At 59.4% G+C, this 26,643-nt stretch overlaps 1 protein-coding gene across 1 annotated transcript in view; it reads left to right on the forward strand.

Annotated features, from left to right (window-relative positions):
• JPH3 (junctophilin 3) overlaps positions 1 to 26,643 on the forward strand; it is a 99,948-nt gene that overhangs the window by 58,690 nt on the left and 14,615 nt on the right. The window lies entirely within an intron of this gene.

Consider the following 26,643-nt stretch of genomic DNA (forward strand, 5'->3'; position numbering starts at 1 on the left):
GCTGGGTGAGAGGTCTGGGTGACAGGGGCGGGCCCCACATCCCCCTCTGGGCCATCCTCTCTGTGGCAGGAAGAGGCCATCCCCTGACCCCCAGGAGGTGGGGAGGGAGCTCCGGCCCCTGGTCCTCCACTCACTGCTCTGAAACCCTGGGTGAGTGCCGTCACCTCTCCGAGCCTCGGTTTCCCCGTCTGTAGAGGAGCTAAGACAGGACCCGTCCCCAGGCTGTGGTGAGGACAGAAGAGGATGACACCAAGTCCTGAGCCCTCAGCAAGTGGTGGCTGTGTTGTTAGCATCACCCGAGAGAATGTTCTAGGTGGTGACATCCTTCCAAGAAAGGCTCTCCCTGGAGCCTGTTTCAGGGGAATGAGCTTTTCCTCAGAGCAGACCTCTCCTTCAGCTGGGTGGTTCTGCAGGGAGAACAAACAGAACTCCGCCTGGTGCAGCTTTCCAGACCCGGGCTGAGTTAAGGGGCGTTCCTGGAGGGGCGTTCCCAGGACTTGGCTCCCTGGTGGTGGCCAAGCCTATAGGTCCCACCCTCCATTTTCTCTCAGGACCCTGAAGGCTGGTGACTACCCTTCCCCCACCCTGGGCTCCCAGGAGAACCGGGCACCTTGGCCCCATGCTCTTGTGCTGTGGTCCCTGGAGCCCCGGGCCCAGGACGTGGAGGGCCGGCACACGTCCACAGCTGCATCCTCACGTTTCCTCTGCAGCCCTCAGCCTCCCCACATTGCAGAGAAGCCGCACCCCCCGACACGGGTCTCTGTGCCTGCCCACCGCCCCCCTCTTCTCAGACACGCTGGCTCTTACACATCGCGTCACCTCCCTGGGCCTCACTGTCCTTGTCTCTCAGATGGGACAACAGTACCCACCTCGCCGGACATCCTGGGCTCTAAATGACAGACTCACATAAATCTGGAGGGAACGCCTGGAGGCCGGTGGCTTGATGTCAGAGTTGGGGGATCGCGTGTCCTCCTGGGCCACATCTGATGGATGTTCCGCAACCCATTATAGTTTCTCTGAGCCTCAGTTTCCCCATCTGCCAGATGGATAATGATGATAGTCATGTGTCGCCTAACGACGGGGATGCGTTCTGAGAAATGCGTCGTTAGGTGATTTCGTCCTTGTGTGAGCATCATAGAGTGTACTTACAGACCTAGATGTCACAGCCAACTGCACACCTAGGCTCTATGGCACTAATCTTATGGGACCGCCATCGTATATGCGGTCCATCATTGACCGAAACACTGTTATGTGACTCCTGGCCGTACCTGCCTCACAGCCTCAGCTTGGCGCCAGGCGCACAGCAGACTCGACACAGCCGTCTGAGCCTCCTCCCCCAGCAGCACAGTCACTCCGAGCACTCTTCTTCCTACCTTTGTGTTGGTTTTCTCTTGTTGCCGTAACTACTACTGACTCAGTGTCTTAAAACTCGTTTATTATATGACAGTTCGGGAGGTCAGACGCCTAGATCGGGGTGCCGGCAGGGCTGGGTCCTCCCGGAGGCTCCAGGGGAACACGTGTTCGTTGTCTTCTCCAGCTTCTCGAGGCCCCACTGCCCTTGGCTCCTGGCCCCTTCCTCCATCTCCAAAGCCAGCCTCGGCGCGCGGTCACATCTCTGGCTCTCTGACCTCTGCTTCCGCTGTCACATCTCTGACCCTCCTGCCGCTTCTCACAGGGACCCTGTGATGACATGGGGCCCACCCACGTACTCCAGGATCATCTCTCCATCTCAAGGTCCTTAACTTAGTCACAGCTGCAAAGACGCTGTATGAGGTGACATTCCCAGGTCCCAAGCGTTGCGATGCAGATCTTTGGGGGCTGCTGTTCTGGCCACACCCTTTCCAGGGCTGTCGTTGAACCTGTGGACAGAGATCCGCCTAGGGGAACAAGGCTTCACCCCTGAGCGTGGCTGGACTTGTAGGGATCTGGCTGTGGTTGTGACTGTCTAGGGAGGTGGGCTGTGGTGAGAGCCGGGTGTCTGAGGTGGGGGAGAGCTGAGGAGGACAGGCCCCTGGCTCCTGAAGCAGCAGGGCGCCTGCTGGGAGCCCTGAGGTGCAGGGAGAGGCCCGGCCTGCCAGGAGTCCCAGCAGCCTTGTCGCCGAGGTCTCAACGTACTCAGGCCGGGAAGGGTGCCGTCCACACTTGCACCGGCCTCTGGATGAACCTTGGCATTTTCCCCGATTACGAATACCAGCCAGCCGCAGCTGGTGGGGCAGGGCCTGCGACCTGGCCGCAGACACTGTGTCGTGTGTCACAGTGGTTCCAGATCATGAAGGAGCGTTCGCCCAGCACTGCTCTGGGTGACGGCCTGTTTTAGGCCCCAGCTATGGCTGGTCGTTCACGTGTTTGTCACAAAGCGTGATGTGACTGTGGCCATCTCACCAACGTGCTTTGTAAATAACATTTCAAAATAATTGGTTTCCTTTGCAACCCCATGCCTTGTGTATTTAAAACCATCCTGAGACAGCCAGGGGCTTCTCCTGCCGCTCCCCCTCCCCGCCCCCGGCACAGAGAAGGTCACAGGTGCCTGTCCGAGAGCTCAGGCTCCTCCCGTGCTCCCCTGCATCCAGGGCCAGCCGCCCCGTGTCCCGCTGTGGAGGGGAGCTGTGGGCAGCTCTGTGTGAGGCGCCTGGATGGCAAGGTGCTCCAGTGACCTCTGAGGATTCCGTGAACCAGCCGCCAGAGGTTGGCCGCAGACTCTGCGTCCCCACAGAACTGAAATCGAAAGGACGGCAGGATTTTTTCCCCGCTGCCTGATTTTGCTAGGCTCATGCCTGATTTCTTGAGACCGTCAGCTAATGGGTCTGGGTTAATTTTATGGCTGTTTTTGGTGGAATTGGGCACTGGTGTCCCAGCTCGTCTTCCAGGGTGTTTGTTTTGGGGTTGAGGTCCTGTGGGGTGGATGGAGCAGGAGGTCAGGGCCCTGTCAGTCCTGGGTCAGGGGCTGGTGTCCGCCAAGCCCCTGCGGGTTTCGGATGAGCCCTCTGTCTCCTGGGCTTGGCTGGCCGACTGGTTCTCCTCCATTTGCCCTTTAAATAAAGACATTACTCAAGGGCCTCATCACCTCTCACCCAAGGGTCCGACAGGCTCCTCCTTGTCTCCCTCTGAAATCCACCTCAGGGCAGCCCCTGACCCGTGAAGGCCTCTGCTCCTTAATCCCTTCAGGGCCCCCCTGCTGCCTGCAGGGAAAAGCACAGGCCCGTTCCAGCAACTTCCAGGACCCCACGGGACCTGGTGCCGCCAACCTTGTAGCCCCACCCTCACCGGTGCCACCTGTCACATCGCGCCCTCGGGGACAAAGTGGACGACAGGCGAGGTTTGATCCGGGTCTGTGGGGTGGGCGGTGGGAGGATCTTTCAAGGTCGGTGTCATGATGGCGGTAGTTGATGCGGTAGCAGTTCTCCCGCGGCACTTGCTCTGAAAACGCAGACTCGCTCCAGCGCCACTGATGGGTGAGGGATGGTGTGAGCGTAACTCGGAGCCGTGTCTGCCTGTGTGCGATTCACCCGCCAGACTCCCTGCTGAGCACAGACCGCACCTCGAACCAAGCCGCGAAGGAGCACGCGGAACGAACGCGCCTTGAAGCCTGCAGCACCCGGCGCCCCTGAGTGTGAGAACCACACACTCACAGGCACCACTCACCCTCTGACCCCGGCCAGCCCTCCTCCTCCCTCACAGCGGCCCCGCACTCCCTCCCAGGCCCACATCCCAGGGACTCTGCCCTCGTCAGCTTTCATTGTGCTGGTTTTGCATTTAACCATTTAACACATGACACTGGGCTGCCATTTTGATTGGGTTACCACCTTTTCTTTTCTTTTCTTTTTTTTTGAGGAAGATTGGCCCTAAGCTAACATCCGCCGCCAATCCATTTTTTGCTGAGGAAGAGTGGCCCTGAGCTAACCTGTGTGCCCATCTTCCTCTATTTCATATGTGGGACATCAACAGCATGGCTTGATGAGCACTGCATAGGTCCATGCCTGGGATCCAAAGTGGCAAACCCCAGGCTGCCGGAGCAGAGTGTGCAAACACTGGGCCGGCCCCCCTCCTTTTTTCTATGTCACTGATGATGATTTTGAGGGCTGTGTCTCCAACCCCGTTTTTTCCACCCTGTGGTTTTGCCTGGTGCAGTGACTTTTGGGAACACGTGTCGCCTTATAGCATAACTGACTGTATTGTGCTTACGTAAGGGAATGTCCCTGTTTTGAGGAAATACTGAAGTATTTAGAGTTTGAAACGCTCCCTCCAGTGGGGCCGGGAACCCCTGGAGCAGAGGAGGTGGCTGTGTCTCCTTCACCTGTGTCCCCAGGAGTCTGGCTTGGTGCCACCACCTTAGCCACAATAAAGATGGAACCGGCAGACCCTTCCAGAAGGCCTAGGCAGAGGTGGAGACTGGTCAGCAGAGCCAGCAGTTCAGAGATGCCAGTGGAGCAGCCCTGGCCGCAGCAGCTGGACAGGACTGTGCCCTCGTGGGGCTGTCACTGAATAAGTGACTTTAGTGAGATGAGGCAGGAAGTGAATGCCAGAGTCAACAACCCCTTAAGTGCCGGCCACTTACGTCCTCACAACACCTCGGTGAGGTGGGTGTTACATGCACAGGGAAACACAGGGAAACTGAGGCCCAGGGTCCCTGTGACTTGCCCACGGTCTCAGCTGGTAGCTGGCGGAGCTGGAGCGGCGGCCAGGCGCCTGCAGCTCCAGGGTCAGCCCCGCCCCTGCCCGGCTCAGCCTGTCCCCCTCAAGCCTCCCAGCACAGAGCTGTGAGCCTCTGGCGAGCAGAAGCCGGCTCTTCCTGCTCCCGGCAGACAGGCGGCGCTCAGCGGTTGCGTCTTGAACCGATCAACCTGGGAGCTGTCGCCCACTGCTCTCCCAGCCCCAGACTCCTCCCTCCGATGTGGTGGGGGGAGGTGCCGACTGGCGTTGTTGAGCTCTCTGCAGAGTGGCCAGACTAGAACCTTCTTCCCTGGGCAGGCCCTCAGGGTGCCGAGCTGCAACCCCTGCCCCCGGGCCCCCAGGGCCAGGGCCGTCTGGAACATGCTGTTTTATTTCAGGGGCTGTCAGTGGCACATCCCCCACCTGGACCTGGATCCCCCACAGAGGCTTTGGTTCCCCCCACCTGCCTGGTCTGGAGTGGGGGCCATGGCCTGAGGTCCCTGTGGGGTCCCTGCAGCCCCGGCCCTTTCTCGCCTGCAGACTCTGCAGCATGGGCCTCGCTGAGCGGTTTGTATCCGTAATAACAACCACAGGAGAATCCCTGACTGTGGGGCTGGTGTGTGGCGGGAGCAGTCTTCTCGGGGCGCCCCCGATGTGGTGGGGTCAGCCCCCCATCAGAGGCCCTTACCCCACGTCCCCACAGGCCCCGAGGCCCAGATTCTGCCCATAGCTCAGCTGACCTCGAAAACTGTCCCTGTCCTCTCTGCCTGCCCTGAGCCCACATTCTGCTCACGTCCCCCTTCACGGGCACCTGACACACCATGTCCAGGTCCCTCTCCCCTTCGAAGGGGCCGTTTTCACAAAGCACCTTGTCTGCTTTCTAGAATGTTCCGTCCCTAGTGGGAACATTGGTCATCGTGACTCCTCCTCAGCTTTGGAGTAGGATCTCGTCATTGACCCCTGACGCCAGGCAGCCGGCCCCTGACGTCCTTCCGCCCAACTGCGCACGTTACCCCGTCCTGAAGTGATGGTGAGCCGTGTCGCTGTAATCACAGACTTAGCAAATACAAACCCAGGACACCCAGCTGTATTTGAATTTCAGATGAACAATGAGTAATTTGTGATACAGGTGTCCCCCGTGGTAACCCTCATCCTACCCCCGTGACTTGGGCAGTATAATACTCCCATACTACAGATGGGGAAACTGAGGCAAAAGATGTCAAGTGACCTGCTCTGGCACCTGGCAAGAACCCGGCTCAGCTGGGACTGAACCCAGGCCGTCCGGCTCCAGCGTCTGTGTGCTCTTCTGCCGGCTGTGGGAGTGTCCTAGTTGCTCTGGCCGCCCTAACAGAACGACACAAAGTGGGGGCTTAACAATGAACATTATACTCTCGGTCCTGGAGGCCGCAGTCTGAAATCCAGGGGTGGGCAGGGCTGCGCTCCCTCTGGAGGCTCCGGGGGAGGGTCCTTGCTGCTCTTCCAGCTCCAGGCCGCATCGCTCCCTCTCTGCCTTGGTCCTCGCACATCCGCCTTCTCCTCTGTGTCTCAGATCTCCCTCCGTCCTCTTATAAGGTGACTCATGATGGCATTTAGAACCCACCCGGATAATCCAGGAAGATCACATCTGCAAAGACCCTGTTTCTAAATATGGTCACCTTCACAGGTGCTGGGGGTTAGGACCAGGACACGTCTGTTTGGGGTCACCGTTCACCCCACTGCAGTGGCGCTCTCCCCAAGCCCGGGCAGATTGAGGGTGTCACATCAATCTGAAAAAGTCATCCCTCAGATAAGTCGTGAGCACCGCTGAGCTCAGTCCCTCTCTGTAAGGGGAGATGAGGACGTCTCGCTGCCCCTCGTGCGAGGGTGGGGGAGACGGTTCCCAGAGTGCGGCCTGTCGTGCCAACCCCGCCTCCGTGCAGCCGACGACTCAGTTTCCTTTTTTGTAAAATGGGAGAGAATCACCCGTCCCTGCCGAGTGTCTGGGGGTGTTAGGGAGCCGACTGAGGTGAGGGCCGTGCTCCCCACGTGTTCCAGCCCGTCCCTCCCTCCCTGAGGGAGCAGGCCGCACACGGTCCTGGTGAATGGATGGTCTGTGTCTCAATGGGTCCTCGCCTGGCCGGCTCTGGGCCCTTTGTGCTGTCCCCGTCCCTGGTGCCTGCATGTGTCCAGCAGGTGGTCTTGCCCGTTGCACTGGACTCCAGGCCACCTCCCCACCCTCCTCCACCACAGAATGGGGAACAGGCTTCCCCATGAACCCTGGGGGCACCCAGGCCTCCGAGCCCCAACTCCCCTCGGCCGCCTGGGACACCGTGCCGGGTGAAGTGCCTCCTGCTGGCTCCTTGCGCACGCCTGGAGCTGGTCTCCAGGGAGCTGTAGACGCTTCACAAACATCTCATTACTCCTCCCAAGGTCCCGTGAGGTTAAGTTCCCGCGACTCTGCCTTCCGAGAACTGAAATCTCTCCCAGCCTCTCCAGAGGGATGTGGAGGAATAGCTGCTGGCGTCTCCCTCTCGTGCCAAGCGGACGAAGGACATCTGTAGTCTGCGGGGTGGGGAGGGAGTCTGCCCTGGGCCCTCACAGCAGGGGTGTCGTCCATGCAGGGAGCGGCTAGCTGTAGGGGCGGGGGTGGGCTGAAAGGCTCCCCCTCGGCTCCTGCAGGACAGCTGGGCACGTCAGTGGGTGAGAGATTCGGGATTCCGGATGCCCGCCTGCCAGTTGGGGCGGGCGTGGTGGGGCTGAAAGTGCGTGCCAAGTGTCTCATCTCCCCCTCGCCTGACTTGGGAGGAGCTGAAAAAAGGAGAGACTTGGTTACTTTAGGCTAAAGCTGGCACCCAGGCCTGTACTTTATCACAGTAGGGGAGAGCAGGACCCGGTCCCCCCTCGGCCACTTTCCTGTCATGTCCTCTGTGCCTCGGCATCCTCGTTGTGGGGTGGGGTGGTCCTAGCACCGAGCGCCCAGATGATGCCATGTGGGAAGTGCAGGCGGTGGGGGTCTGCACCCTGCAGTGAAAGCTCGGTCCTGTGTCACCTGCCCCCCGCCAGGCCTGGCTCCTGGTGGTTGCTGGGACCAAGTGGCATGATGTGTGCGAGCCACTGCCCTGAGAGGAGTGCGTCCGAGCTGGATGTGGGCAGGGCAGGAGGAGTAATGCTGATTGTGGTGAGGGTGGCGGCCACAGCACAAGGCACATTCTGGTGTGGCCCCATTGGAGGGCCTGTGTGTGCTGACACTCTGGACCCCTATTTTAGGTTTCGGGGCTCTGGGGTCAGATAGGCTGGAGTAACGTGCCAGCGTCACACGGTAAGTGTCCGGCTGCACGTGCCTGGGGCTGTACCGGCCGCCTCCGGGCCACTGGGGCCTCTGGGCCAGCCGCCTGTGTCCAGCAGGACGTGGGAGCTGCTCCTTTAACTGCCTCCGGGACACCCCAGCCCTTCCACGATGGAGACTCGGAGGTGAGGAGCTGTACAGAGCGGGCCGGTGGCAGAGGTCGGCCCACCCTGCCTCCAGCAGCCAGACCCTGGAAGCCCACGGCCCTGACCAAGCACGCTCTCACTCTGCAGGGGCAGGAAGGTTGACGGTCGTGAGGAGGGGTCTGAGCTGGCACAGGTGGGTGACTGCTGCACCCTTGGTGCCCAGCAGCACGGATGGTGGCCTTGGGGGAATCTGCCAGAAGGATGGTGCTGCCTGTGAACAGGCTTTGCCACCGTTTATCCTGCAAGTGAGACCCTGGGAGAAGGAAGCCAACAAGTGACATCCAAGGGGTCGCTGGTGGAAGGCTTTCCCTACGTACACGGCGCCTGCCTGATGTCCCTGCTTGCTGTCCAAGGTCCCCTAGGGCCCCGCTGGGCCTTATTTCGTTGATTCCATCAACAAACGCTTGCTGATTCTGCTGGGTCAACAGCGGTGCACCAGGTACCAGGATCCAAGTGGCTGAACGACAGGTGAGGGTCCACCCATGCGAGCGGCCCATTCCTTCAAGCACGGCACCATCCGTCAGCCTCCTCTCCGTCCTGCTTCCACGCCTTTGCTCTCGCTGTTCCATCATCCTTTCCATCCACTCGTTCATGAGACAGACACCTCCTGAGCACCCACTGGGGCACCAGACCCCGCCAACAGGATGGTCACCGTCCCCTTCCCGAGGAGCTGGTGGGAAGGAAGCAGACGTTCCTGGAAAATCACATGCATACGTCGCTTCATGGGTTCAACAGAGGCTGTCTGGGGGCCCCCCCGCACCGACCCCCAATCTTGGTGTGGGGGATGCAGATCCCTGCTCTCCCGGAGCTTGTGCAAACTGGGTTCAAAGTCCTGGGGCTCCCAGAGCTCCTGAGGAGGGTGGAGGAAGGAGAGGACCCGGGCCAGGCTGGGGAGTGGCTGGGGGAAGGACTTCCCAGGAGAAGCGGCATTTGGTCAGAGGTGGAGGGGCCAGTGGGAATGGACCCAGGCCCCCCTGAGTCTGGAGACCGCACACCCATCACCACTTCTGGGTGTGCGGACAGTGCCATCACCCGGTCACCTGGGGCCCACGCCCAGGAGGGATCTGCACTTGGGGTTTAATGCTTGGTGTAGCCGTCTTGACGTTCCGTATCGTGGCAGCTTTGAACCTGTTGTGGGAGTGAGGTCTGTGGGACCACGAGCTGGGGTCCCTTGGGGCCTGGGCTCACAGGGGCTACCTGGCCCCCCCTTCATCATCCCATGATGGTGACCGGTGGTGTTGGGGAGTGAGACCACCTTCCACCATGCCCTCTGCCCTGGCGGGGCCCTGGGGTCCTGGAGGGTCAGAGCTGGGCACATGGGGCCACTCTGAGCTGATAGGGTCACAGCATGTTTGGTGGTGACATGGCAGATTCCTGGAGAGTGTGTCCTTTTCCCCCTTGACCCAAGGAGGCCAGTGGTCCTGGGCCCGGTGCAGATAGTGGACGCACCGGTTTCTTTGTTAACTGAATGTAACTGGATTGTTTCAAAGATCAGGTTTCAGGCAGGTCATCAAGAAGGCAAAGGAAGGAGGACGTGGGTGCTGCCACCCCACTGGTTTTTAAGTCAATACGCACCCATGGGCGAGGCCTCCCAGCCCAGCCTTGTGTGCCCCAGGAAACAATGCCTGAGGTGGCTGGACTTGGCTCGTCCTGCCTTGGGGACACACCCCACGCTGCTGTCCCGCCCCCCACCCCTGCCCGAGGTTCTCAGACAAGGGCTGGCAGATGTGGCCTGCGCGCCAGCCTGCGCCAGTGGAAACGCAGCGCCCGAATCAGCCTTCCTTCCACTTGCTCCATGGGTGCGCAGGCTACACGCAGGGCGGCCCTTCATCTGCTGCTCCTGGGGTGCGGGGGCTCGGGGTGTGGGGTGAGGGAGGGAAAGAGGGGGCACTCGGTCTAAACATAGGCTGAGGCCTGCGGGGGGAGGCAGCGGGAAGGAGGGCAAAATGGTGCTGGAAAATCAGCTCTTTAAGAGACTTGCTTTCTAGTGAGCAGGAGCCTGTGGGTTGCCGTGGTAACCGGGAGAGGCTCCCCCCCCCCACACCCCCAGAGGGCCTTCTCTCTGGGCTCCCCGGGCTCAGACCCAGCTGGAGAAGGTAAATGCACCAGCTGTGCCCCTGGGCAGGGCTTCCCTCCAGAGGCCTCAGTGTTCTTGCCTGTGAAATGGGGATGGCAGTGGCATCCTCGTAGAGTTTCTTTATGAAGATTCCCACAAACCCTCAAGAAAAAACCCAGCTTCACGCCTAATAACTGAGATTCAAGTTAGAACTACAATGAGATAATGCGTTGTTTCATCTGTCAGCTTGGGAAAGAAAAATAAGTGATAATCCGCTGAATTGGAGAAGATGTGGGGAAGGGGCAGCTGCCTCTGTGGAAGTGTGTCCTGAAGACACATCTGTGCGCAGCATCGGATGCACCAGGGTGTCCCTGGACCAAGATACGTAAGAGCGGGGGATGGGCAGCAGCCTGCCATCCGTCAGCAGGGGCCGGCTCAGGGTTGGTTTATTTATTTATTTTTTTTGAGGAAGATTAGCCCTGAGCTAGCTGCTGCTAATCCTCCTCTTTTTGCTGAGGAAGACTGGCCCTGAGCTAACACCGGTGCCCATCTTCCTCTACTTTATACGTGGGATGCCTGCCACAGCATGGCGTGCCAAGCGGTGCCATGTCCGCACCCGGGATCCGAACCGGAGCGTGTTAACTTAACCGCTGCGCCACCGGGCCGGCCCCAGGCTCAGTGTGTTTCAGCACAAAATCCATTAAAAAGAACAAGAAAGCTCTGTGTTCGCTGAACTGGAACAATCTCCAAGATACGGTGTTAGGGTGAAAACATCAACAGCAAAGAGCATGGTAGGTGAACTCTTGGTCCAGAGTTTCTGATGTGTGTGAGCTTGGGAGCCTGGAGCGTCCACACAGTGTGACATGTCGCAGGCATTAAAAACGACGAGAACTCTCTTAGTGAGCCGTAACAGAGGCGTCCATGATGTAGTAAAGCCAAAATCAAGGGCTAGGGAAAGATTTATAGAGTGTGACCCCATTTCTGTGTCAGAAATAAGATGTGTGTGCCTATGAGTACCTGGAAAAAGAGCTGAAAGAGAATCCCCCAGGATTAAGACTGGCTGCCTGTGGGACAGTGAATAGATGGGGGAGAGTTCGAAGGGGAAGTTATTTAATGAATTTTTTATTTAAAACATTTTAAAGAACCCATATTGCTTTTGTATATTTTTAAAAGGAAAATATCCAGCCACAACAGCCAGACAGTGGGAGGTTTTAAACCCACCGTCTTGAGGATATTATTCCACTACCCCACCCCCTCCCCAGGAGGCAGATGCTTCTGCATGCTGTCACCTCCCCCAGTCTCCTGACACATTACTCCCTCCCCTGCCTCTGGGCCTTTGCACTTGCTGGCCCTTCATCCTGGAACTTTCTTCCCTCAGCCAACCTGTCCCCTCTCAGCCGGCGTCCCCTCCCAGAGTCGGCAGCGCTCACTGCTCCATGGTTGTATCCAGACCAGCCTTCCCCGTCAGACCTTCCGCTCCCCCGGGCAGGGCCGACCCTGTGCTTTGGGGCCTTGGTGCCTGCAGGTGTCCAGCATGTGGTCTTGCCTGGTCAGTGCACACTGAGCGAGTGGAGGAATGAGCCCACCAGACCTGCTGTCCCCAGTGGTGGCTGGCAGCCTGCAGTGACTGAGCGGGGCTGTGGGAGGACGCTCCTGTGTTCCCTTCACTCCCCTTCTGTCTCCTACTGTTCTGTTCTAGGACGGTGGTTTTCTAGAGTTTTGTCAGATTTTAACTCAAAAAGGAACTCCAGCGTCAAAGCAGCTCAAAGGTGGCTGGGGCCGTGGGAGAGCAGGGAGGGGCCACAGCGCTGGCCCTGCCGCAGTGTCACCTGGTCCTGCCCTCCTGTGCACGCTCCCCTCCCGCCCCCGGCAGCTGCTTGAACCTACCGCTTGCCAGCCCTTGGCTCCCTAACCCCTCCCAGAGAAATACTTTCCACAAAACAATAGCAGAAACAGAGCAGATTGGCAGTTGCCAGGAGCTGGGGGAATGGGGAGAGACCGCCAGTGGGTGTGCGGTTTCCCTTTAGGGTGATGGAAACATTATAAAATTAGATTATGGCGATGGGTGCACAACTGGAGACGTACTAGATAGATGCCACTGAATTGCGCTTTCAACAGGAGAGTGTGGTGGTGTGTCAGCTGTATCTCAGTACAGCTGCTATGAAAGGGAAACTCGCCCACAGAATATCCACTGACGGCACCACTGGGCTGCGTGCCGTCTGCGCCTTATCTCGTGAATCTTCACAGAGACCTCAAGGATCCTGTTACTACACCCAATCCACAGCTGGGGAAACTGAGGCTCAGAGACACACCACCTGCCTCGGATGAAGTAGCTGGATGGGGGGCTGGATGCCAACACCTCTGTCCCCGTCACTCCTTCCTGGGTGATGACCCCAGTCCTAGGAAGCCCAGGATGCTCACAGGGTGGAGGGCAGGGGTCAGGGCTGCTCCCTGGGAATGACATTTGGCCCCAGATTGAAAATCACAGAGAAATGGAGCATTAATACCCCATAGTAGGTTAAATGGTGGACCCCAAAAGATATGTCCAACTGGAACCTTGGATTGGGCCCTTATTTGGAATAAGGGTCTTGGCAGAGGTAGATAAGGTGAGGATCTTGACATGAGGTCATCCTGGATTGGGGTAGGCCCTAAATCCAGAGACGGGTCTTTGTGAGAGACAAAAGGGGAGAGACGCAGGGAAAGGGCCATGGGAAGACGGGCAGAGCTGGAGTGTGACGCCCCAAGACAAGATGGCCAGGATTGCCTGCCACGCTGCAGCTGGGAGAGGCAAGGACCAGACCCTCCCCGGAGCCTGCAGGGGGAGTGTGAACCTTGAACCTACGAAATGGTGAAATTCAGCCCCAGTCTGTGGTCATTTGTTACTGCAGCCCCTGGACACTCCTGCAAACCCCAAGCGTCCCCTGGCGGGGTCTTGGTGTCAGGCAAAGGTGGCTCCTGACCTCCAGTCCCTGGCCCCAGCCCTGGCCACAGGCCGGGACCCTGGGGTCTCTGCCCCTCTCTGGCTGCTGTGCGGAGGCCGCGCTGGATGTCTCGAGTGAGGCGGCTCCTGACGGCACCTGTTCCTGCCACCCTGTGGATCAGCCTTGCTGGACCTGCTGGTGTCCCAGGCACCACTTCCCACGTTACTTTGGGTTTTTCTTTCTCTATGAAGTTTTTTAATAGGGAAAAAATGGGGGTAGGGAAGATGTGGCAGGAGGAAGAGAGGCCGGCTGTCGTGATTTGATCTAGAATGTTCTCCAACTTTCCGGGCTGCTCCCATCTCTGACCTGCTCGTCTGTGACGCTCAAACTGAGTCTGACGGGATGAAGTACGCCTCCCAGGAACCTGGGTGGGATGGGGCTCTGCAGAAACCCCCTTCCCCCCATCCCTGGCTCCGCTAGAAACCTCGTTACGGTAATTGCAATGAGTGACGTCACTTTCGTTGTATACTATTGGGCTCTGTTTGGTTCTTTTTGACTTGAGCAATATTTTGAAATCCCACCAATGCCCCGCCTCACTCGTGGATCGGCTCAGGTGTGGCTGTTTAGGTGTCATTGTGCTGTGACTGCGTGGCGGCCGCCTGTGGGCCTGGCTGGTGGTCAGCTCTCCAGTGCCCACTATCCAGTGAGCCGCCCGCCTCCCCTCTACCCCGTCCATCCTCCCGCCCAGCTGAGGGCTCCTCTCAACATGCCCCTCGGAGCTGGTCCCGCCCTGCCCTCGGCCCTTCAGAGCCCGCTTGCTGGTCTCAGGAGGAACGAGACCTCTATCATCCGGCTGCCGCCCCAGCCCCCTTCTCTGCTTGGGCCTTTGGGTGCACTGTGCCCCCCATTTGCACCCAGGACCTCCACATGCCCCATCTAGCACCCCACTCTCCTGCTTGTCCTTCAAATCCCAGCTCACTGTCACCTCCTCCAGTAAGCCCCCCGGAGCAGGAGCAAGCGCCTGGGACACACTGTTGGCACCTCTCCTCTCTATATCTCTCTTTATGGTTATAACCAGTGGCGTTGTGGTTAGTTAATGCCCATCACGCCCTCCAAGCCTCCTAGGGGCAGGTGTTAGGTCTGTCTCCCTCCCGTGTCCCCAACGCTGCACAGGGGACACAGCGGTGCCAGTCAGGGAAGGTCACTGCGTGAGTGACCTAGAACAGTGGCCTTTCCCGTGTCTGGTCTCGGTGTCTCTGCCCATCACCCGCAGCTGGGCATGTTGCGCCGTCACCGTGAGAGTGTGGCGGATGGGCCCTCCGTGGGCGGTGGGGTGACCAGCATGACCTGAGGGCGGATGCTGGCATTCCCCGATGACCAGCTGTTGGCGGAGGGAGATGTGGTGGACTCACATGCATGGCCCCGGGTGTGTCAGGTCCCTGACTGGTGACTCTGGAGGACGGTGGAGGGGAGAAAGCCTGGCCATGAGTGGGGGACTCTGCTGAGAGCCTCAGCCTCTCTGTCTGATGGGTCTTCATGGCCAGCTCACTGCTGCCCACTGCAGGGCCTAATGGCTGGCAGAGACGGCCCCTTGTCAGCCCTCGGGTGGGACGCAGCGGCAGGACGCCCCAGGAAAGCATGATTCCCCATGGGGTGCACATTCTGGGGCCTGGGACGGGAGTGGCTCTCGGAGTCGGCCCAGAGCCACACGAATGTCTCGCCAGAGGCTAGTGTGTTGGCAGCCCCGGCCTGGACAGAGCGCCGGGCCTCCCGGGGAGGGACATGGGGCCGGGGCCTGGGAAGGCGGTTCTTAGCTCCATCATCTCCACCTCTTCCTCCTGGGCTGGGAGGGGCCTCCCCAGGAGGATTTTGTTTTCGGATGATGTGACTCAGTCGGCTCCAGGACTGACTTATCCTGATGGCTCATCTCCACTCGCACGTGCTGTTCTAGCCTTGTGGCCCATGCCCGAGCGTCCCCCACGTGTCCCCAGGCCGGACCTACCTCCTCCACACGCCTCTCCCTGCTCGCACCCACAGTCCCCAGAGGCAGATCCCGGGAACTAAAGGCGCTTCATCGCTTCCTCCTCAGGGCCCTGACAGCAGTCCCACGGGGGCGTTTTGTATTCTTTCTCTCAGAGAAACCCCCAGGCCTTATAAGCTTCCAGGCTCACAGACCCTGGCTCCTCCGGTGCCCCCAGCTTGTAGCCTCGTGACGGCTGAGGTGCAGTGCCACCTGGTCTTGCCTGTGCGTTAGGGTCCTCTGGAGGCCCAGCAGGGCTGGGCGGGCCTGAGAATCTGCATTTCTGTGATGCCTCCAGCTGATACTGATACTGTGGGGTCTGGGGACCTTGCTGTGGTGGCACAAGTGAGCCCTTGACCACCTCCAGCAGGTGTGTCCCACCCTGGTTGGGGTCAGGCACAGGGCGAGCTAGCACTCCCTTTGGATGGGTGTCCGCACTGTGCATGGCATTTTTATGGAGATCAGACTTGCCCAAGGTTCCCCACGAGCTTGAGCTGATGCAGAAATGAGCAGCAGCCCAGCCAGGGAAGGGGCCCAACTCACAGCTTGTCAGCCCATCCTTATTGGCTCGTGAGGGCAGCCAAAATGCAGAGGGTTCCCAGGCTGTGGCCAGAAGCCCCTGGAAAGAATGCGGTGATTGATTTATGATGTCTGCCTAGGAGCAGGTGTGGCAGCTGCCTGTGGCCAGGATATTGATCTGTTTCCAAGGCTTCCCTGCCCATTTGGTTCCTGAGATGAAGCCGCCTTGGTGCTGTGCCAAGAAGGGACGTTCCATTTGCAAATGAGGGGACAGGGCCCCAGGACTGCCCCCCAGGATGGCCAGAGCCTTGACCCCAGGGCCCCTCCACCTGCTCTGAGCAGGAAAGCTCTGTCCATGGGCTGGCCCGGTGGTGCAGTGGTTAAGTGTGCACGTTCCGTTTCAGCGGCCCAGGGTTCACCGGTTCAGATACCGGGTATGGACATGGCACCGCTCAGAAGGCCATGCTGTGGTAGGCATCCCACGTATAAAGTAGAGGAAGATGGGCACCGATGTTAGGTCAGGGCCAGTCTTCCTTGGCAAAAAGAGGAGGATTGGCAGCAGATTTTAGCTCAGGGCTAATCTTCCTCAAAAGAAAAAAAAAAGCTCCATCTAATGCCCCCTCCCTGCCAGCCCCCCGCAGCCTTGGGTGGGCCTGACCCTCTTGGGAGGGCTGGGGGACTGCATGGGGGCTGTGGCTTCAGGCCGTGCCCGGAGCTCCATTTGTCCTGCCAGCGGTCTGCTGCCTCTCAGCTCAGGGAGCCTGGGGGAAACCCTGTGAGTCCCGGGAGGGCAGCAGAGAAAGCCCTGGGGAGGAGCAGCCACATCCTAGGGAGGGAGCAGGGCCAGCTCGGGCAGCGGCAGCGCCCACCCCACCGCTGGGCGAGGGCTGCCATCCAGGGCAGCAAGAACATAGTTTGCTGCGTGCTGGGAGCGTGGCCTGTGCCGGCTCAGTTAATCCTCGAGATGGACTCTCTTTTACAGGCGGGAAAACTAAGGCCTCCGGGGGCCTGGTGACCAGCCAGGTCTGTCCTCAGGGAAAGGGCCAGGGCACACCTTGAGCCCAGGCCTGTAATTGCAAGTCCGGAGCTCTCTTAGCAGGTCTCTGGCCTCCTCTCAGGGAGCCCCCACCTTCCTGGTACCCCAAACCATGACGGGCTGCACCCTGACTTGGGGGCAGTGTGGCCGGGTCTCAGCCCAGCCTTTTCTGAGCTGGGGCGAGTCCCTTGACCTCTCTGTGCCTGAGCAGATTCCCGGGGACTCTGGAGGACTGTCAGGGTGACCTCCCTCCATCCTGTGGCCCTGGGACCCATGGTGGGCGGTGGCCGGGGCAGAGTGTGGGGACAGGGAGCAGGAGCCGTGTACTCTCCTGTGCCGGTGGCCGGGCTCCTAGCACTCTGACAAGCACGCACAGCCCACCTTGAGAGGCAGGTTTGGGGTCTGCAGGTCGGGCCTGAGCACCTGTGTTCTGACCAGCTCCCAGGGGTGCTGTGGTTGGGGCTTCCCGAGAGGAGCCAGGCTGTGGCTGCTCTCCCCGAACACAGTCCAGTGCACACCGTCGTCACTGAGGCCACCGGCTCCCTGGGGCATCCGAGTGCCCCTGCACCAGCCGACCCCGCCTGGTAGGGTCCACCTGCGCGTTGCTCAAGGGGCCCCAGGAGCTGCGGCTTTGGGCCCTGAGGAGACGGGAGCCCCAAGGCACCGTGCAGCACCTCGTGGGCAGACGTGCCCAAAAGGCCAGGCGTCGGCAGATCCGGGTTTGGAGGCGGGCTTCCACCTTCTCCGGGCCTCAGTTTCCTGTCTGTGAAACAGGAACAATGCTCATTCCAACTTGTAGGCTGAGCTCTCTGCGCCTGAGGCCGGGCTGCAGGGCTTGGGGAATCCTAAATCGGGAAGAGATGGCTGGAGTCCTGGGGGAGGGGGGCCGGTGTCACCGGTACAACAGCGGCCTGGCCCCCAGGGCTGGGTCGTGTGCCAGGCAGTCCCACCCTCCAGGGGGCGGGGTTGTTCTCAGCGATGGTGCAGCAGGAGCCCAGCACCCCGCTCTGGGCAGGTGGGTGGTCCCGTCCCACACGGGAGGCCTGGCGGGCTTTGGCGGCCGTGGGGAGAGGTTTTCTTTCTTCGCCTTGGAATTCAATTGAGTCTGGCTTCCGGAGCCGCCAGCTCAATGGGACAGGCTCGAACCAAAGGCCTTGTGTGACTCCAGGACTAGCAATGGTCAGCGAGGAGGAGAGGCTGCAAGGAAGAGCAGGACGTTTGTGTGAACAACTGATGCTGTCCCGGTCGGTGTGGGCGGCCGCGCCCTTAAACCGAGCTCACCATCTCCCAGTCCTGGAGGCTGGAAGTCCTGGATCCAGGTGTCGGCAGGTGGGTTTCTCCAGAGGCCTCCCTCCTTGGCGGGTAGATGCCGTCTTCTCCCCGTGTACCCACATGGTCGTCCCTCCCTGTGTGTCTGTGTCCTGGTCTCATAATTACACTGGTCATAGTGGATCAAGGCCACCCAAATGACCTCTTTCTAACTTAAAACTGAAACTGAAAAGGCCCTCCTTCCAAATAAGGTCACATTCACAGGTACCAGGGGTTAGAACAACTCCAGCGTGCCTATTTTGGGGGAAGATAATTCAGCCATAACACATCCATATGTCCTTTGTGTTGCTCAAGATCATCCCAGGACTGAGAAAGAAAAAACACTCTTTTTTTGAGGATGATTAGCCCTGAGCTGACATCTGCTGCCAATCCTCCTCTTTTTTTTTTTTTTTTTTTTGCTGAGGAAGACTGGCCCTGAGCTAATGTCCATGCCCATCTTTCTCTACTTTATACGTGGGACGCCTACCACAGCATGGCTTGCCAAGTGGTGCCATGTCTGCACCTGGGATCCGAACTGGCGAACCCCAGGCCGCCAAAGCGGAACGTGCGAACTTAACCGCTGCACCACTGGGCTGGCCCCGAAAAAAACTCCTTTTTAAGGCAGGAAGAAAAGTCCACCTGCCTCTTGGTGGCTACCAGCGAATCCACTTCGTCACGGGGGGCTGAGAGCCCTGGGTCTGAGACCCCGACCCCGCTTACCCCGGGTGTGATGCTGGGCATGTCCCTTCATTTCCATGGGTCTTGCTTTTTCCATCTGTGAAACGTGTGGTGTGGGGATTGGACCCCCACCGAGCTCGCTCATGAAGCCTCGCTCATGAAGCCCCGCTCCTGCGCTGCGTCGTCAGCATCCCCTTCAGCCAGTGGGCTCTGCTCGGCACCTCTCCAAGCGAAAAAGCCTCCATCCCACAGCGCACTCACTTCCTGCTGTGTCTCTGCCCTCCTCCATGGCTGACAAGGTGTGGACTTGGAAACACAGGTGTGGGGTGGGATGGGAGCGAGATCCTGAATCAGGGGAGTGTAGCAAGCTGGTCAACGGGTCCACACAGAGGCAGTGGGACGCCTGTTTCTGTGGAACGATGTCAGGCTGCTCCTTAAAATGCAGACGTCTGTGTGTCATCCCTCGGCCTGCCCAGTGCTCTGGGCTCTGCCACCACTTCCTGGGGACCCTAGGCAAGTCACTCAACCTCTCTGGCCTCAGGTTTCCTCAACTGCCAGATGGGCGCCGTACTGACCGCCTGCGGTCCTAGGGGTTGAATGGAGAGCCAGGTGCCTGAGCACGCGGGAGGGGGATGGTCAGACCTGGGGCGGGTGTCTGCAGGGAGGAGGTAAACAGGACAGTCACGAGGGCGGCCTCTGCCAGGCAGGGTCCTCAGTGTGGCTTTTGTTGCTCCCGCCCAGGCCCGAAGCTGAAGGCTGGTGTTCAGCCTTGTCAGTGGGAGCCGAGCGGACTGTGCCTTTCTGTAAAGCCAGCGGTGTGTTTGCCCTCAATCCGTGATTGGCCTGGTTGCATTTCCTTTCACTGATCGGGTATTGAGACACACGACTCGGGCTGGAAGGCAGCTCCTCTGCAAGTATTTCATCGTGCAGGAACAAGGGACGAATGCACCAGCGTGGGCTACAGTGAAATAATGTGAAATGAGATCCCCACACTTGTTTTCCCCGAAATTCTGGCTCTGATCTGTCTGCTTTTCTTCAAGGGACCTATACTTCTTTATTTGGCCCTAAACACACCCATCCTCCTGCGGGCCCCGTGCAGGGCGGAGGGGACGAAAACAGGTCTGGCACTGCCTTCCTGCAAAGAGGAGACGGCCTTGCAAACCAGCAGTGGGAATGAGAGTATTCTGCAGCGGGGCAGGTCGGGCGCGGGGCTGCAGGAGCAGCGGAGGCACCGGCCGTCTGTGGTCCTTCCCCGGCCCTGCCTCCTGCTCCAGCTCCCTCAGCTGGGCAGCAGCAAGCCTGGCATCCCCCTGTAGTGGGCTGCAGGGTGGCTCCCAAAAGGAACCTGTGAAGGCAACCTTGCTTGGAAAGGGGTCTTTGCAGATGTGGCTGAGTGAAGGATCGGAAGGTGTGAGCAGCCTGGATAAGGCCCTGATTCCAGTGACTGGTGCCCTCATGAGACAGAGGAGGAGACAGACGCTCAGGGAGAAGACTAGGAGAAGACTGAGGCTTAGAGGGCTGTGGCCACAAACCCAGGCACGCCTGAGGCCACCAGGAACTGGCAGAGGCAGGAAGGACCCTCCCCGGAGCCTCTGGAGGGAGCCTGGCCCTGCAACACCTGGATTTTGGACTCTCGGAGGATGAGGCTGCAGGCTGGTCCTGCCTTCCCTCCCTGACACTCCTGAAGCGTCCGAATCTGCAAGGCCTCACCCAGGCATCTGTGTTGTCTCCCCCACTGGCTGTCTCACTGCCTGGTAATGATGAGGGAACCAGCTGGCAGGAACAATCCTTACCCCCAGCCCCAGCCAGCCTTTAGGGGTCCAGCCCACAGTGTGGAAGGCTGGGCTACAGCAAGCGGACCCCCTGATACCCAAAGCCACCACGCAACTGGGCCAGAGCCGCCACCCCTCAGCTGAGAGAGTCACATTGTGCTCCCGAGGGGAGGGGCGGAAGGAAAAGGAGGAGGAAGTGAGAAGGCCGGGATGGGGCAGGAGGGAAGGACCAGATGGAGAGGAGGGGAAGGAGCCGGGAAGGGAAGGAAGCGACAAGAGGAGAAGGGGCTGAGAGGGAGCAAACACAGACCACACAGAGACTGACACGCGTGTTCACAGCAGCACATCGGCACAGAGACTGACACGCGTGTTCACGGCAGCACATCGGCACAGAGACTGACACGCGTGTTCACGGCAGCACATCGGCACAGAGACTGACACGCGTGTTCATGGCAGCACATCGGCACAGAGACTGACACGCGTGTTCATGGCAGCACATCGGCACAGAGACTGACACGCGTGTTCATGGCAGCACATCGGCACAGAGACTGACACGCGTGTTCATGGCAGCACATCGGCACAGAGACTGACACGCGTGTTCATGGCAGCACATCGGCACAGAGACTGACACGCGTGTTCATGGCAGCACATCGGCACAGAGACTGACACGCGTGTTCATGGCAGCACATCGGCACAGAGACTGACACGCGTGTTCATGGCAGCACATCGGCACAGAGACTGACACGCGTGTTCATGGCAGCACGTCCACACAGAGACTGACACGCGTGTTCACGGCAGCACATCGGCACAGAGACTGACACGCGTGTTCACGGCAGCACATCGGCACAGAGACTGACACGCGTGTTCATGGCAGCACATCGGCACAGAGACTGACACGCGTGTTCATGGCAGCACATCGGCACAGAGACTGACACGCGTGTTCATGGCAGCACGTCCACACAGAGACTGACACTCATCTTCCCCGCAGCACATCCGCACAGACACTGACACATGTGTTCACCGCAGCACACTTCACAATCGCCAAGATGTGGGAGCGGCCAGGCGTCCACCAACAGATGGTGGACAGACCGCAAGGGCACATCCGTGCTGTGGAAGGTTGTTCAGCCCTGAGGAGCAGCAACACACACTACAGCTGGATGAACCTCAGAAACGTGACCCTCGGGGAGAGAAGCCAGACACAAGAAGCCATGTGCTGTCTGATCCCGTGAATGTGAAACGTCCAGAACAGGCAAATCCACGGAGATGGGAAGCACACTGGTGGCTGCAGGGGCTGGGGAGGGGACGGGGAGTGACCACAGGCTGGGGGCTTGAAACAATGGAAGTTTATGCTCTCCCAGGTCTGGAGGCTGGAAGTCCAAAATCCAGGTGTGGCAGGGCCACGCTCCCTCTGGAGGTGCAGGGGGAGGGTCCTTCTTGCCTCTTCCAGCTCCTGGGGCCCCAGGTGTCCCTGGGCTGTGGCCGCGCCCCTCCAGTCTCTGCCTCTGTCCTCACACGGCGTCTCCCCCGTGTCTCTGTGACCCTTCTTGTCAGAAGGACACCAGTCACTGGATCCAGGGCCCGCCCCCATCCCGTGTGACCTCCTCTGAACTAATCTCCTCCTCACAGACCTGCTTCCAGATAAGGCCACCTTCACAGGCTCACAGGGGATGTGAGTTTTGGAGGACGCTGTTCACCCCTTCCCAAAGCAGGTGCCTGGGGAGGACGACACCTTGAGTCACTTGTCCTCTGGATCAGTCACTTTATCATCGGTTCCTGGCACTTTTCTGAGCTGGAAGAGAACTTGGATCATCCACTAGGCCGAAGCACCCAAGGGATGTGGAAGCCCAGATCTGTGCCTCAGTTTCCTCATTTGTCCAAGAGGAGTGACAGTACCACGCCTACTTCTGGGTTGTCACAGATGTGAGAAGGAGCCCTCTGAAAGACTGAAGACAGTGGGCCCACTGGTGCCACTGACCCCAGGCGAGGGCCTCTGCCGGGAGGGGGCGGATGGAGTGCTGGTGAGGGGTGAGCCCGTCCAGGACAGGGACCCAACACAAGTCTCCCACCAGGTGTCGTGCGGACCCCGGGCAGTGCCCCATCTTCTCTCCTATCATGCTCCTGTCTTCCCTCCCGCTTGCCGTGGGCTCTGGGGCCCCGGCACACACATAGTAGGTACTCAACAAGTGCACGGATGGACGGGCAGGGGAACCTCCTGGAGAATCCCCAGGCCCGTCTGAGCCCCTTGGTCACTGGTGACAGCTGGGTACCCAACACCGTGTCCTGAGGACCCAGGATAGAGTATTGAGACCTTCCGTTCCCAGCAGGCCCGCCCTCGGGGAGGAGCTCTGGTTGGGGAGAAACAAGGAACAGCGGCTGGGGGAAAATCAAGTCTGAACTGGGTGGGGAGGGCCCGTGAGGCTGCAGACCCCAGCAGAATTACACGCCCACTTCTCCGCAGACGGACAGACCACTGTGGGCTGGGTCTGGGGGGCAGGCCTGCCCTCGTCCAGGCTATGGAAGCTGTCGAGTTGGCTCACTGCGCTGTCTGGCCCGACTGCAGAGGGGACGGAAGGTGGGGCCGTCCCGGGACGAGGCTGAATGCAGAACATCGGCAGACACTGAGGGGAACAGGCTGCGCTCAGGCCACAGGATCTAGTCTCCCACCTTCCAGGCAGCGGTGCTCAGGGTGAGGTCCCTGCACCACCAGCAGCATTACCTGGGAGCGCTGGGAATGCAGGTTCCCAGGCCCTGTCCCAGACCTGCTGAGTCAGACACTCCGGGGCCACCAGGCTTGGGGTTTTATCACACCTTGCAAAGACCGTATTTCCAAATAAGGTCACGTTCCCAGGTTCTGGATGGACAAAGTTTGGGGGGACACCAGTCAGTCCAGTACAGGTGCGAAGGGTGGAATTGTGGGGACACAGGCAGGCCACCCCACGCCCCACCCGCCCTGACATCTTGAGCATCTGTGGCCTTGTCTTACGTGGCCCTGTGGCTGTATATCCATCCCCCATGCTGTCTGCGAGAGATGGCGCCCCTGTTGGAGGAGCCGGGCCCCCTGCCCGCCCGCTGGTCAGCAGGGCACAGGAACGAGCTCGTCTCCGCGGCCTCCTCTCTGGGCGCTGGGCTGGTCATGGAGCTGGGGCACAGGGCCTGGTTCTCGGTGGAGCCCAGGAGCGAGGACGCCTAGGGCTCTCGCTGCCACCTCCGCCTTATCTCCCACCCAGCAGAGCCCCCGCAGGCTCACCCGGGGCCTCAGTGCCCCTGGAGCCGCACCCGTCCAGAGCTGCGCTGCTGGCTGAGTCCCGAGTCTCATTTACAAAGACCCTTCATGGCACGCCGGGAGGTTCTCTGCTCTATTAAATGCACTCATCTTGATTTAATTTTATTTTCGGGTTGGCGCAGCATGTTCTTTTTATATATGTGTGAACGTATATATGTAAATATATGTATGATATTGTTGCATTAACGTTTGTGGTATTTTTACTAAACAAAGCTGTGGGAACCAAATAGTGGCCCCATCAGGCCATTCCCCCTTCGCTGACTCGTGCCATGTGTGTTGGGGGCTCCGAGCACATGGGTGCAAAATGCCTTCTCTCCGGGAGCGGACGGTCTTGGGGGAGACGGTGACGCAGGACGCCCATCACCAGAACGTCGGATGGGTGCTGCGATGCCAGGTCCCGGACGCCGGGACAGGGGTCATAGCCGGGGGCGAGGCCCAGTCCGCAGGATTTCCAGGAGTGAGATGACTCAGCCACATCCCCATGCTGGCGTGGAGGCGCAGCAGGGTCTCCAGGCTCCGGGTCTGAAAGTGGTGTCCCTGCTCTCACCCTCCAGCGGGGCCCCGGCCACACGAGCGAGGAGCAGACCCCACCCAGAAGGTGCTGTGTCCCGTGGGCCCTCCCGGGAGCAGACCCACCTCGCCCCAGGTCAGCGGGGAGTCTTTATTTCCTAGGGTTCAGGCCCAAATCAGAAGTGTGTGCTGCGACAGCATCGGCCTCCGTCGGCCTTTCAGATGCGTCCCCGCTGGAAGAGGCTGTCAGAGCCGAGCCACGTGTCCGTCAGGGACAGAGGGGACCCGGAGGGACGGCACACTGGTGTTTACACGCATGCGGCAGGGACGCAGGTGCAGAGATGCTTTGGAATGACGCCCCGTCAGCCTGACTTCTGGGGGGTGTAAGCTGAGTTCTGTGAGGCGGGCACCTGTGTAATAAATAGTCACATTATTCCTCTGAGTGAGGAGCATCACACTTGCTACCTTAAAAGACAGTCTCGTGCACTGTTAGGTTTCCCTGTAACTGTCGTGCGCGCAGCCTTGTCCAACCCTCCTGCCACGCTGGGCCGCGGACTTGGGCACAGCTGTCGCTCATGGGCTCCAACCGCTCTTCCCCCACAACCACCCACAGCTCCCCACCCACTGTGGCCCGGCCCCTCCCTCTGCCCTGAGCCGCCTGCCCTGCCTTGCCTCTGTCAGGCCACCTTCCTGCCGCCCTGTCTTCTGGTCCCAGGCTATGTTTAGGCTTGGCGTTCGTCCGCGTCTGTCCCGTCGACTGCAGTAACCATCAGGAACGCGGAGACGAGCCGTCAGCAGGCCGCAGAGAATGTTCCGTCTCACATCCTCCTCAGGACGGATGCCCACCACAAGCCATCCAAAGCTCGGCCTTGAGAAAAACGCCCACAGAACTGCCCCGGGCCCTGTCCCAGACCCTCGATGCTGGTCTTCAGGGTCATTCTTGCCCCATCTAGTCGTCTTCGCTGAACTGCTTTGCATGGCCCCAGCGGCCTCCTTGGAGGGTCTTCACAAGGAGCCCTGGAGGAAACCTGCCAGGCCGAGAGAGAAACTTCCTTCAGGTCCAGGGCCTGCCCTGGCTGACACTCTCCTGAGCCATGGGTTCAGTTTGGTCTGAGGTGCTCCCTGAACCACATCAGCAATGCTCCCTACTTGCCCTGGCTGCCAGGGAGCTCACATCCACTGGTGTCCCAGGCACGCACTCTCTGTGTCGACCTGTCCCACCCCCAGCCTTCCTCCTTTTTCCAGTTCCCTCCTTTCCTCGTGACCTTAAGTTGTTGCAGCATCGGTTCATTTATCAGCCTGCTCTTACTAGAAGGCGATGGCATACGAGATGGACAAATGCTCTGAGACAAGTGGGACTGGAGACATGAATGAGCCTGCCCTCCTCTGGCCCAGCCTCATCCGCCAGCCTCGGCCTTTCCAAATCTCCGTCCTTGAGGCCTCCTCATTCACAGGTGCCTCCCACCAGCTTTGGGACACCCCAGGGCTCAGTCTCCCTGGCTCCGTTCACAGCCCCTAAAACATACGTGATTTTTGGCATTCCATCCTCTGTGATGTGAGCACACTGTGTGCCTCAGGGCGGGGGCCGTCCCAGGCTTGGTGTCCAAAGGCACCGGAGGTTCAGGATGGACACTGTCTGCTCGGGTCCCCGCCAGACACAGGGCTTTGGGGACGCTCCGTCTGGTCCGCTCTGATGCTTGTTTGCCAGCTGATGACCCCAGGTCCCCAGGATTAGGGGAATGCACAGTGTGGCCCCGCCCTCGGCCAGCTGGGGGAAGGTCTGGGTATTCCACATGATGACCCCGTGACGGTGGGGGGTGCTTTGTCAGGGCTGAATTGTCGCTCAGAGCCCCCGGGGCTGGGGGCATGCTGGGAGCGGGAAGTGACTGCTGATGGGTACGGGCCTGCTGTCGGGGTGATGGAAATGTTCTGGAACTAGATGGAGGTGCTGGCTGCCCAACATTGTAACTGTACTGGTGCCACCAAAGTGTGGGCTTGAAAATGGTTCACTTCATCTTATGTCAGTTTCACCTCAAAAGAACAAAAGGAAAAAGAAAACCTCAAAATAATCCTAGTTGGACACAAAATGTCCAGAATAGGCAAATTCAGTTAGACAGAGAGTAGCCTGTGGTTGCCAGGGCTGGTGGGGCGACTGACAGAGCGAATGGGGTGCTTTTTGGTGATGAAAATGCTCTAAACCTGATTGTGGTGGTGGTTGCAGAACTCTGAGAATACGCTGAAAAGCACTGAGTTGGGCGTTATACACGGGTAAATTCTAAGGCATGTGAATTATATCTCAGTAAAACGGTTATGACCAAAAACAAGACAAAGACTATCCATGGAACCTTGTGGAGAGAAGCTGTGTCACTGCGGCTGAGGTGAGCTTGGGCCCCTGGGCGGTTCTGGGCGAGGTTGAGAG

Source organism: Equus przewalskii, chromosome 3, assembly GCF_037783145.1.
Source record: "Equus przewalskii isolate Varuska chromosome 3, EquPr2, whole genome shotgun sequence".
Taxonomy (NCBI): domain Eukaryota; kingdom Metazoa; phylum Chordata; class Mammalia; order Perissodactyla; family Equidae; genus Equus; species Equus przewalskii.